This window comes from Cervus elaphus, chromosome 30 (assembly GCF_910594005.1).
Source record: "Cervus elaphus chromosome 30, mCerEla1.1, whole genome shotgun sequence".
NCBI lineage: Eukaryota > Metazoa > Chordata > Mammalia > Artiodactyla > Cervidae > Cervus > Cervus elaphus.
The window spans coordinates 20,265,107-20,278,537 of record NC_057844.1 but is presented as its reverse complement, the minus strand read 5'-3'; the positions used below and the strand labels follow the sequence as shown (position 1 = coordinate 20,278,537).

The 13,431-nt window shown below is 37.2% G+C and overlaps 1 long non-coding RNA gene across 4 annotated transcripts in view; it reads right to left on the bottom strand.

The window, feature by feature from the left end:
• The window catches only part of LOC122686549, a 36,619-nt gene extending 23,337 nt beyond the window's left edge, over positions 1-13,282 (bottom strand). For all 4 annotated transcript variants that reach the window (XR_006338824.1, XR_006338822.1, XR_006338826.1 and 1 more), the window contains exons 1-2: positions 12,943-13,282; positions 2,761-2,863 (exon numbers count right to left, since the gene is read on the bottom strand). This is a non-coding gene — a long non-coding RNA (uncharacterized LOC122686549). The remainder of the gene's footprint in view (positions 1-2,760; positions 2,864-12,942) is intronic.
• Positions 13,283-13,431: the final 149 nt, after the last annotated feature.

The following is a 13,431-nucleotide window of genomic DNA, read 5'->3' as shown; positions in this document are numbered from 1 at the left end:
AAGACTCTTGAGAGTCCCTTGGACTGCAAGGAGATCCAACCAGTCCATCCTAAAGGAGATCAGTCCTGAATATTCACTGGAAGGACTGATGCTGAAGCTAAAGCTCCAATTCTTTGGCCACCTGATGTGAAGAACTGGCTCACTGGAAAAGACCCTGATGCTGGGAAAGATTGAAGGCAGGAGGAGAAGGGGACAACAGAGGGTGAGACGGTTGGATGGCATCACCGACTCAATGGACATAAGTTTGAGCAAGCTCCGGGAATTGGTGATGGACAGGGAGGCCTGGTGTGCTGCAGTTCATGGGGTCGCAAGGAGTCAGACACAGCTTGAGTGACTGAACTGAAACTGATATGTGCTAACATTTTTCACATCTAAGGATTAAACTTTGGGAATCTCAATTTTATATAATAAGAAAGGAAACTGAGTGTAAGTAGAGATAGTGTTAAGGACCATTAGATTTAGCTACATGCTATAAGAATTTCTTGCCAGGAAAAGGTTTCCTATCTACTGTACTCTATCAGTGGTTTTGCAGTTTATTAGAAGTACTGCAGTTAAGTCACACCAGTTTTGGGTTGTTTTGCCAACAGCATAAACATCTAATTGTAAAAGCCCCGTGTTTATAAAAGTACATTCTCCAAAGGGGAAAAAAGTTCTTTGGTTAAGTATATGTGTGCTACTTCCCTACATGAACATTGAAATGAATTTAATCTTCTGTTTCACTTCAAACATTATTTTTCTTTAAGGGTTTCTTTAAAATTAGCTATGTGGTCTGCATATACCATCTAAGTTCACTGGGTCAAAAGTTAACAGTATGGGGTCATCAAGTAAATTAAATGTTAACAGCAAAAATTAAAGGACTTAAATTAAAAACATAGGGCCTAATCCTACGATGAAGAAAAGTAAGGGAAAAGTGTTCCCATAAGAGCTATAAACTGTTCACCTATTTAAAATAAATTACTTCTTCAGAGCTGCCTTAAAAAGTTAATTTGTTTAAAACACATATGCATTTCTTTGCCAAAAGAGAACGTGAGGTATTTTATTCTCCTTATTTCCCTATATATTTCGTCTATAAGAAATAATTTTTTACATATCAATAATAGAAATGTAGCATGAAGCCGAACTGGTCACATGGCCTCAAGTCATATCTCCTAGAGCCCAGAGAGTTCCAACTTGACTTCTGTTTACTAGAAATGAGTAAGAAATGAATGTCAATAGATTCTTGTCCTCTTCAACTTCTAGGAAAAGGTTCTTTCCAAGTCAAGAAAGCCTCTGAGAAAGCCATTAAATGTTTTTTACTCATCGTAAAGTTTGTTTATCGTGTGTGCCTACTCAGTCGTGTCTGACGCTTTGCAACCCCATGGACTGTAGCCCACCAGGTCCCTCTGTCCATGGGACTTTCCAGACAAAAATACTGAAGTGGGTTGCTGTTTCCTCCTCCAGGGGATCTTCCTGACCCAGGGATCAAACCCACATCTCCTGTGTCTCCTGCAGTTTCTTTACCACTTCACTCAATGTGAAGTTTGTTTATTATGAAATCCCTTCAATTTTCCTTTGACACAGAGTCAAGAATATACCCATTTTTATTATTTACCAGTCTTTTATATTATTTAAATTGTTCCTTAAATACACACATTTTAATGGCTAGACAAAAAGTTAACCAACACCTGTGTATTTCAGGCCATATGGTACATGATCTACCATTTGGGGTGTCACTTTTTGAGATGGGCTCTGTTAAACTGGAGAATAACCAGAAAAGGGAACCAAGAGTATGAAGTGTTTAAAATCATAAGCCACTAAAGAAACTATGGATATTTGGAGAGTAGAGGTTCAGTTGTCCTTATGGTTGAAAATACTAATGGTCATACTTAAAGGGTTATCACATATAGATGGGAATGAATTTGTTCTCAGCAGCTCCAGGGCGCAATTACAAATAGGTGTGCTTTAACTAATAAAGTCTATGATTCCAAACATGAATAGGCTAACTCCTTTACTAAGAAAATTTAAATTATTTTAAAACAATATTTCAGAACACTATATTTAATATATCATTTAAGGTCAACACTTTCACACTAATTATTTGGAAGGTAGATAACTGAAACAAATGGGTTTATGCCTTTCCAAGTATCCTTATTGTAATGGGTTGGGAGCAGGGTAATTCATACTTCGTTAGTAAATATTACCATTAATAACTGTAAATGAATTTTAATTCAGTCCTACAATCTGTGGCCAAGAATACAGAAGCAAAACAATTTCTCACGTAGAGAAAAATCCTAACAGAATCAGAGTTGAAAATATGTATGCATCTGTCCTAAGTCACTTTCAGAAACTGGGGCTCAAAACCATGCAAAGCAAATTTCCCCAAACAGAAGTATATCTCCTGATCCATGTGTAAATTTTCTCCCATATAACTAACATGGATATACCCTAAAAACAAACTACTCTAAAAGAAGCTACTCTAAAAGTAGTTTCTTTTTTTTTTTTGCCTTTGATGACTTTTAAAGGGTCCTCCCAAAATATTTATGTATAATAAAGTACTACTTATAAACTGATACCTAATTAACTAAAGCATATACTTATGAACCATTTAAGTTCCTTCTGAGGAGGATTGTATCATTGTTTTATCAATTTAGTTATGAGGAAAGACTATCAAAGTTACTTCACAGAACAAAGATATTATCAATATTTGAAATAAAAGACACACTTGTACTTTAAAAAGGGAATGTAAATGGGTGAATATGTGGGAAGAACTCATCACATTACCAACAAATTTCAGTGAATGTTGTACAGGTTTATGACTGGAGAACTAGATGCTGTATCTAATGAAACAGCTGTTGTCCATCTTGAGGTCTGACACTTCACAGACCTAAAAAAAGACAAACAGTACTTTCAATGAATTCGTTAAACAAAAAAGTACAAAAAATTACCTAGATTTGATATTTTTACCAACATATACAATATTTTTATCAATATATGTGGATATACAAATATATATACACTCATCTGACTAAAGGCTTAATTTAAAATTTCCAGGTAAATATTAAACTTGAAAAATTAAAAGCTCATAGTAGAAACTGAATAGCCATGGATAGATATATGACACAGATAAGAAACACCTTCAAAGCAGCCATTATTCTCAAGTGTTATTCTTTTTTCTTTCTTTATGAACTTTTTATTTTGTATTGAAGTACAGCCAGTTAACGACACTGTGACAGTTTCAAGTGAACAGTGAAGGGACTCAGCCCTACAGAGGCATGTATCCATTCTCCCCCACTGCCCCCCATCCAGGCTGCCACATAACATTGAGCCGAGTTCCACGTGCTATACAATAAACCTGAATTCTTTTTGCCTTATTATAGTTCTTCCAGTTTACTAGTTATAATACTCCTAGCATTTTTTTAGGGGAAAAATCCTAAGCATAGCTATTTTTAGCACAGTGTTTTAAATATATGATAATTAAGTACAAAACAGTCTTAAAACAGAACACTTTTTCCATAAGAGATACTCAAAAAACATCAATTTATTTCAATTAGAAAACAGCCTTCAGGATGGACAGGTGCACACTACTGTAATTCAAATGGATAACCAATGACGACCCACTGTATAGCACAGGGAACTCTGCTCAACTCTGCTATGTTTATGGCAGCCTGGATGGGAGGGGAGTTTGGGAAAGGATGGATCGTGTATGGCTGAGTCCCTTCACTGTTCCCCTGAACTATCACAGCACTGTTAATTCGCTATACCCCAATACAAAATGAAAGGTTAAGAAGTAAATTTTAAAAAAACAGCTTTTACAATCAATATAGAACAAATATTTAACATTTTATATTCTTACCATTTTAATTTAGATTATAAGAACACACAGAACATAATAAGACAGTAAAAAAAAGGTAATTCTCAAATTTGTTCAGGTGGCAGAATAACTGGTGCTAAGTATCATTCATTCCCATTAAATCTTTATTAGGAGATACAAGAGACCTGGGTTCGATCCCTGGGTCAGGAAGATCCCCTGGAGTTGGAAATAGCAACCCACTCCAGTATTCCTGCCTGAAAAAAATCCATGGACAGAGGAGCCTGGCGGGCTACAGTCCATGGGTTTGCAAAGAATTGGACACAACTGAGTGAGTAAGCAGAACTGTGCTGAAGACACAGAACAAGGACAGAGTCTAGGCTGTTACGAAATTCTCAAAACCAGGAATTACATCTCTATGTTTGCATATTCACTACCACAGCCACATATCAACACACACGTAAAGTCACTGTTTACATATATTATTCAATATTTTCCTACTTCCACTTTAACAATTACCATATATTTGGTGGCTTAAAACAACAGAAATGTATTATTTTACAGTACCAGAAGTCAGAAGTCCCAAACAGGTTTCAATGGGCTAAAATCAAGGTGTAGACAGAGCCTCTAAGGAAGAATTTGGAGCCTTTCTGGAGCCTCTAAGGAAGAATCTGTTTTCTTGGCTTTTCCAGCTTCTAAAAGTTGCCTTCATCTCTTGGCTTGAGGCCTGCTTCTATCTTCAAAGCCAGCAATGGCTGGTTGAGTCTTTCTCCCATCTCAACACTCTGACACTGACTATACTGCTTCCCTCTTCCACATCTAGAAAAACTGTGAAATTATATTGGGTCTACTCGGATAATTCAGGATAATCTATTTTTGGGTCATGTGAGTAGCAACCTTAATTCTGTCTGCAACTTGAATACCCCTTGCCACATAATAACATGTTCACAGATTCTAGGGATTAAGATGTGGACTTTTGGAGAACCACTATCCTGCCAACCATATAAATGAACCATTTTCCTCTGCTTTTCTTCAGGATCTCCATCGACCATCATCTAAATCTAATAAAATTACATGCAAACAGTTCACACGTGCACACAATTCCAGAGACGGGGGACCTGCAATTATCAACAAATTCTGAACGTTTTAAGAATCACTAGACTAGCTCATAGAATATCCATGTTCCACAGAAGGATTGTTTGATAGTATCAACAATGCCAAATTTTAGACTGGCTTTTTAAAGTGTATATTTTTAGCTTTGATCAGAAAACCTTGATATGGGTTGAAAGTTTTTTCTTGTATTTCCCCTCTATGTATTTTTTAAAAGTAGTCCTAATCATCCTAATTATACCTCTACATCTTGCAATTATAAATAGTTTTCCAGTTGGTATGCATCATTTTGTGATGCTGCTAATAGTAAATCCAGTGATTTTTCCACAATTTACATAATAATCTTACTACTATTGGACATTCCAACCCAATCCTCCCTTTCTGCTACTTAGTACTGTATTTAATATTCTGGGCATCTTCCTATATAGATCTTTTCCCATGGTTCAGATTTATTTCATCTAGACTAGATTCCTGAAATTGGAATTTCTGGCAGGAAAGATGAATATTTCTATCACCCTTTTTATTATTGCTAAATTACTTTTCAAAAGGCCTGCTTTAAGCTATATTCCCACCAGCCTTTCCTCACTCATACCATCAATGTGAGGAGTTTTTTTAAATGGCTTTTGTGCACTGAAAAGAATATTCAGAGGTCATTTAAATTCTTATCAAAGTCATGAACTAAAAAACTTAGTTCTTCCTTGACTTTTAAATTCAACTTGAAGCTCTGGTTAGTCTTTGTAAATTTTACCAGCAATCACTTTCAAGGAGGCTTTTAAAGGTCTCTTAAATATTTAGCTTTTAGAATTTTATAACTTCGATAACTTCTGCTTTCCTTAAGTACTTAAAGTTGGATTAATAAACAAAACCTCTCCAAGAACTTATTTAAAAAAGAAAAACAAGAAAAACCTGTATTTGTTTTTCTTCTTTCGCTGTGTATTTGTTAACTTCTGTTTTTCTTATAGACCTCTTATTAACCCTTTATCTGCTTTATATGTTAAAAAATATTTTTTGATTTGTCATGTTTCTTTACCATTTATAGCAAAATTTATCCTGTGTATATACATTTTTTGTGTAGCTAACAATGTTCTCCAAGATTCTGTGGTGAACCTTAATCATTCTACATACCTCCTGCAGTGATCTCATTCAATCTCACAGTTTAAACTACCGTCTACAACTACAATTAGTCAAGTTGTAGTAAATAGATAAAATTCTAGTAAATCTATAGATAACAGCGCACACCAGAACTTCCCCTAAAGTTCCAGACTTCCAAATCAAAACGCCAATCCTAATATCCAGTTATCTCTCCAGAGGATGGGAGGATTGTACTTAACCCAAAGGCATATAAAAATCAACATTTCACATCAAAATCCATCAAACCTGTTCTGTGTTTCCCTATCTCAGGAAATGGTACACCAGAAACCAAGGAGTCCTACTACATGCTTCCTTCTCTCTCTCCTCCATATACAAAGGCTCCTAAACCTCTTTAGTCTTAGCTTCAACTTTCTCCATCCTAGCTTACTCTGCTTTAACCATATGGGCACTGAATTTACTGGTCCTTTTGGCACAGGACATGAACATATGCTCCTCTCTTGCCTAGAGTGGCCTTCTGTCTTTCTGGCCTACCTAATTCCTAAGTCTCAGTTTAACTGTCCCTCCTTGGAAAGGGTTAGTTGCTCAGTTGTGTCTGACTCTTTGCAACCCCATGGACTGTAGCCCACCAGGCTTCTCTGTCTGTGGAATTCTCCAGGCAAGAATACTGGAGTGGGTTGCCATTCCCCTCTCCAGGGGATCTTCCTGACCCAGGGATCGAACCCCAGTCTCCTGAATTGCAGGCAGATTCTTAACCATCTGAGCCACCAGGGAACCACCCACCCCCCTCCAACCCGCCGCCCTTAGAAAAGCCTTACTTAAATCTCCAGTGGTAAGTCCCCATTGTGTATGCTTTCACAGCATCCTGTATTTTTCATGGCATCCTGTACTTAGCACAATGGTAATTTGTATGATTATTAACTTAATCCTCATTTCTCTTAGTAGACTACACCACAGAGAGAGGAACTGTGGCTGTTTTTCTCACCCCTAGATGCTCAGGACCTTAAACAAGACATAACAGTGTTAAGTAGCTCACTCGTGTCCGACTCGTTGTGACCCCATGGACTCTTGCCCACCAGGCTCCTCTGTTCATGGGATTCTGCAGGCGAGAACACTGGAGTGGGTGTTCATTCCCTTCTCCGGGGGATCTTACTGACCCAGGGATCAAACCCGGGTCTTCTGCACTACAGGTGGAATCTTTACTGACTGAGCCACCAGGGAAGCCCTACATAACACAGCTGCTAAGTCACTTCAGTCGTGTCCGACTCTGTGCGACCCCATAGACGGCAGCCCACCAGGCTGCCCCGTCCCTGCGATTCTCCAGGCAAGAATACTGGAGTGGGTTGCCATTTCCTTCTCCACATAACAGAGTAGATGCTAAACAGTTACCTGTAAATAGTTACACATTAAAACTGAAGAAGTCAAGTCAATTTTGTTTATACTTCATTTCACCATCATTTCTAATCTGCGCTTCAAGTATTTTTTATCTCTTGCCTGGATACTATTGATACCATAGCCTCTGCAGGACTTTCTATCACTGCTCTTGTACTTTCTAATCTGTTCTCCAGTACCCTTGTTAAAGTGAATTTCTAAAATATAAATCTGATATTACTCATTGGTTTCAGATTTTTCAATTGCATCAATATAAAAGTGACATGTAAGGCCCTTCATGGTTAAACCTCTATCCACTTGATCAGGCTAATTTCCCAACTCCTCCAAAGGCATCTAGACCACAAATCACACAAACTACCTGAATCTTCTTGACCTTGCCAGGTTCCTTCTGACTCTTGTTTTCTTAACATTCCAATGATTCTGCTCAAAATGCTTTGAAAGGCCTATTTCTGCTCTCTCTTTTACACCGGGACAATTCCAATCCTTTAAGTCTTCACCAAGGAGATCTCCTTCAAGACACAGCTCAACCACCACCTCCTAGAAAGCTTTCCTGAGCCACCTATTCCTAACCTGGGTGAAATGTTCTTCCTATATACTTCAAATTATAATGTTAAAGAATTTATCTTTCCTCTATTGGATTTTCAGCTCCTTGCTAACAGGGATTACGTATTTCTCATCTCTATATATCCTGTTCACACGTTTGACTAATCTGTGCGCCACTACATATCAAACTCATCAAAACATAGCTACCTTTTGAGAACCAGTATCCTCCCTTCTGAGAAATCATCTGATAAATAAAAAAGAAAGTCAATTAGAAAAGCATAAAAATATTCACTTCAAGATTATTTATAATAACTAAAAATTAGAGACAACCTACATATCCATCAACAGAGGAATGGTAGACTCTACTAAATGATAATGTAGCAGAGAAATTCAGAATGAGATTGTAAAACTAACACAGTAACTCATGCTTCTTACATGTTTAGTGGAAAAAGACAAAACTAGTTCACATTGTGACCTTATAAAATTATTTGTACAGACATTTATTAAGGGAACATGAAAATTGCATGAGTTTGTTAATGTGAATTGTGATTTGACTTTATTCAGAACTTTATAAATTGCTATATCTTCTCAATTATAGTTATAACAAAGAATTTAAAATTAAACCCATGTTATTAACAGATACATATATTAGTATATGCATATTTTAATGTGCATATACACATATATATTTCCTAACTCTGTCTCCTAAAAGGTCCAAAAAGCAGCAATGAACCTAACCTTGGTCTCTAATATGATCTGCATTAAGAGGAAACAGTGTTCTTTAAAGAAAAAGCTAACTCCAGGGCTAGGGCAGGAGCTAGACTTGAAACATCTTACTATACCAGAAAGCAAGTAAGTATTCCCAGAAAATGATGTAGGCACATCACAAAGGCATAGGACCCAGATTAAAGGTGCTCCCACTAGCTGAATCTAGGACAACTCAAACACCAAAACTAATCAAATACAGACTTTAAAATAGAGGTGAAAGGTCATGATGTGTGTAACTTACCTTGAAATGGTTCAGAAAAAAATACACAAAATATACACATACAAATATAGATAGAACACAAGTAAACAAAATACAGAAGTGGAAAAACACAGGAATTCATAAGTTAATTGCAGATAAATAAACAGAGGAGAAGAAAGGGCCCTCTGTTTGCAGTAGAATGCTGTGGACTGACTGGTCAATATCAAAGGACTTAATAGATTTGTTGAATCATGTTACAACCATCATTGTAAAACTGTATTGGCAGTAACATATCCTAAATTTAAATGGGAACTTTGATGTGTAGGATGTATCTTTAGGTATTTCCCCAGAGACTGCTTATTTGCCAGGAAGAAAAAAAAAAAAAAACCCAGTTAACCATACATTGGAAAATTCTGGCCACATAAAGACCAGATAATCAAAATGAACATCATCAGTGAGAGACAGACGGCTATCACATGCTTCCAGAAGTGGTACTCAAAAGGACGCATTATCACCTGTGCCATAGTCAGGTTAAGAATGCAAAACCTCAATTTAACTTAATGAGGATGCATCAGACAAAAACAAAATAAGGAATGTTCTCTCTAAAAGGAGGGTGGAGGGAGAAACTATATTCTTTAAGAATGTCAAAGTCATAAAAGATAAAGAAAGGCTGTGAAAGTGTTCCAGTAAAAGAAGCTAGAATCAAGACCCACTAAATGTAGTACCTGACCCCAGACTGGCTCCTGTATTGAAGAGGGAAGTGCTACAGGGACCCACCTACAAACCGCCTATATCAATGGTAGGTTGAAGTATTTTTTCAATGTAAATTTATGAAGTTGATAGGAAATACACACAAGTATTTAGGGATCAAGGGCCAAGATGTATGTAACTTAACCTCAAATGGTTCAGAAAAAAATTGCATATAAAGAAACATATATATTTGGAGAGAGACAGAGAATTTGCAAAAGAGCAAGTAAATGATACGAGTCTTCTCTGAACTATTTCTATTTTTGCAACTTTTTGTAAATTTGAAATTATTTCCAAGTAAAAAAAGTTTTTTTTAAAAAATTAAGTCCACCTCAGAAAAACAAGACTAACAGGAAAATAAAAGCTATTTATGTAGCTTTTACATCTGTGCAATTTGCATCTATGCAAACTTTTTAAAACATTCACCAGTGTATACTGCGTTTTCAGGTTACTGTTCACAGTGTTTTCTCAAGAGGCTTCATTCTTCCTTAAAAGATGAACAGACCTGTAACTTTCACAGTTTATCTAAAGCTAATATATTGAAGCCAACATTCCATTAGTTGCAGCTTACTCTTAAGAAACAGCAGGAGGGAAAAAAAAAGCATCGAAATTACAAGACCTCTGCTCTCCACACTACCCATATTTACCATTCATTTGCTGGTGATTGCATGGCAGTTTCCAAAGTAAAACCTCAAATTTTAAATTATGACTTCAGTTTTACTCTTATGACAAGTCAAAAAGAGTATGCAGAGAAACAAACTTAGGTGGGTGAAAAGGGGTGGGAGTAGGGTGACTAACTCTTCACTGTATTGAAGATGAAAGAAAGCTGAAAACTTCTGCCCCATTGAGTCCCTAAATAATTGAGTTGTTTCTTCTCATCAAGTGTATCACTGTGTGAAGTATTAAAGTTCAAGGAAGGTGTTCTTACTAGTTTTTTTACCTGTGAATCTGAAGATCTGAAGTAAAAGTGCTTTTTTTTCTTTGCTTTCAAGTTCAGTTCGGGAATTTGCACCCCCTTGTGGTCAAATATAAAATTCTTCATTTTCAAAACCATTTTTTTTTTCCAGTTGGGTTTTTTTGTTCAGGCATAAGAACCGGGTAACTTGACTTTGTTTTCTCCCATGTTAGTGAATCAAGAAACTTTAATGAAGGATTTTTAAATCCTTTTTTGTTAAATAGGATCTGAAACAAACAGGACTTAATTCTAAAAGTGACCTCTATATAAACTTTAGTCTGTGCAAAATGGAGACAGTAATTACACCTACCTCATGAGTTATTATGAAGATTCAAGGAGAAAATGGATATACATGCTTAGCTGACATACAGTACCTAGTATGTACTCAATAAATGTTATTATTTATTAATATCAGCACTTTGGAATTCTGACAGAATAAATCTTAAAAGTGGATGTACTGGATAAAAATTTTACTAATTCATGATATTCTAGTACAGTCTTGCAAATAAGTTCCCCCAAATATACCACTTATCCAGACTGCAGCTAACTGATTCTCTCCACAGGTATATTGTTAAATTACAAACAATATGTGTTCATCTCTAGATGATAGAAATTTGGATGGTTTTTATACTTTAGAGTGGCCTGAGTTTTCCCCTTTTCTCCCTTTAATAATTAGAGCAGTAAAACTACCCATTTTCATAGGTTACTCTTATGAAATGGCAAAACAAAATTAACATCTTTATTCATCTGACAGAAATTATCACTCCATTTGACAAAAATAATTTGCCTGTGATTTATCATTTTAAGAGGCTCTTGAACACAAATGCTAATTCTTAATGGCCCTAACTGTAATCTGGTCTTTAAAAAACCTCTAAAGAAACCATCTTCAAAGATTAGTGTTAATGACTGACCCACAACAATAGCTAACATTTACTAATATACCATGCACTGTTCAAATATCTTTATTAGCTCATTCACATCCTTAAAACAACTGGATGAAGTACTAACATTAATCCTGTTACAAAAGATCAAACTGAGAAAATAGTAGGGTCACAAAGCTAGTAAATAACAGATGAGCTCCAACCCAAGCAGTTTGGTTCCAGAGTTCATTCACTTAACCAGTGCACAAAAAGTACCATAGAGATGTAAGTCACATACTTACTTGCTGATACTTGATGATGTCAAATTATCAAATTATTAAAATCCATTTCTCTTCTGATTGTACCTCAGTAACACAAACCATTGGAGAAGGAAATGGCAACCCACTGCAGTGTTCTTGCCTGGAGAATCCTAGGGACGGGGGAGCCTGGTGGGCTGCCGTCTATGGGGTCGCAGAGAGTCGGACACGACTGAAGCGACTTAGCAGCAGCAGCAACTCAAACCACGCTACCTTCTCCCATTTCCTTCCTTCTTAGGACTTGAGGCATTTTCACACTCGTCTCATTTAACTCTCGCAATGATGTCTGTCTGTATACTCCCAACAGTTATGATTCATCACAAGTTGTTTTACAATAAAAACTAGAAAAAAGTGTAACAATGCCCCAGATATTTAACTGTTGGATTCTTTAGAGAATTCATAATAACTTGGGATCAGGAAAAAAGCAACCAGTTTTAAAATAATCTTAAAATGTAATCATTTAAGATTAAAGGCGGTCTTTTTTTTTTTTAATCTTAACTAGCCTGGCAACAGGTGAAATAATTCTCTCAAGCAAGTGAATAGTTTTAAAAGGTTTTTAAAGAAGGCATTCAATATTGATAGCTTATCATCATTTACTGTCCTATCACAGTGCCCAGTTTTTTTTGACACTGAATAGATCTGCCTAGGTCTTGTGCTTCTATTTAGTAGTTTTAAGACTTTGGGGCGAGTTTCTTAATCTGAGTGTCAGGTATCCTCTTGTGTAAAATAAAGATAACGCCTACTTCACACAGCTGTTGTGGGCAATAAACATCATTCCGTAAAGCGTTTAGTTAGCACCATGGCAGCCCAGAGTACAGTCAATACAATGTATCTAGTTGTTATTACTTTACCAATGTGTGGCACAATAGAAACCCATCTTTGCTAGATTAAGCTCCCTTTCCAATCATTTTTTAATCCCCCTAAGTGATCCCCAAAACTGCCCATAACCCATTCACCTCTCCAAACCCCGGCAGAATGTTTAAGAACGAGAAGACAGTGAGAGACTAGATTCAATCAAAAGTTGCACAGCAAGGTAGAGAATGACCCGGCCTCCAGAATCTGACAGATGCGGACTCGTTCACGTGCTTGCTACCTGTGCTACCTTAGGGAAATTACTTAAGCTCTTTGGGCCTTGGTTTCCTGGTCTGCAAACGGAGAATAATAGCAGTACCTACCTCATAAAGTTGTTTTGAGGCTTAAAGTGCGATAGCTCCCGTGAAGCGTTGGCTTAGACCAAGAGCTCTGCACACAGGCGGGGCTGCTCTAAAGTACACGTGTATCCATACACACGCTCCCAGACACATTCCGTTGTTAGTTTAGACACTGGCAATAAGCTGTTTCTCTTTTCACCTAAGCTGCACCCCTGTTTGTTTTCCTCAAACAGTAGAATAAATGCCTATCGACTGATAATGTCACCTATGGACCCTCGGGCCCAGAGTCCCCACGGCCCCTCCAGCCCCGCGGCTGAGCACGGGAGCTGCACGCACGCGCAGGAAAAGAGGTAGGACTACCGCGGCTGAGTAAGCGAAGGGAGAGCGGCGACCACGCGGGGATTCTGCGCATGTTCAGGCGAGGGGGTTGGAGTAGGAGTTTGCGCATGAGCAGAAGTGTCGGGAAAGCTAGCGTAGTGGGGGTTAGGAGGCGGTATTGACAGCTGTGGAGGC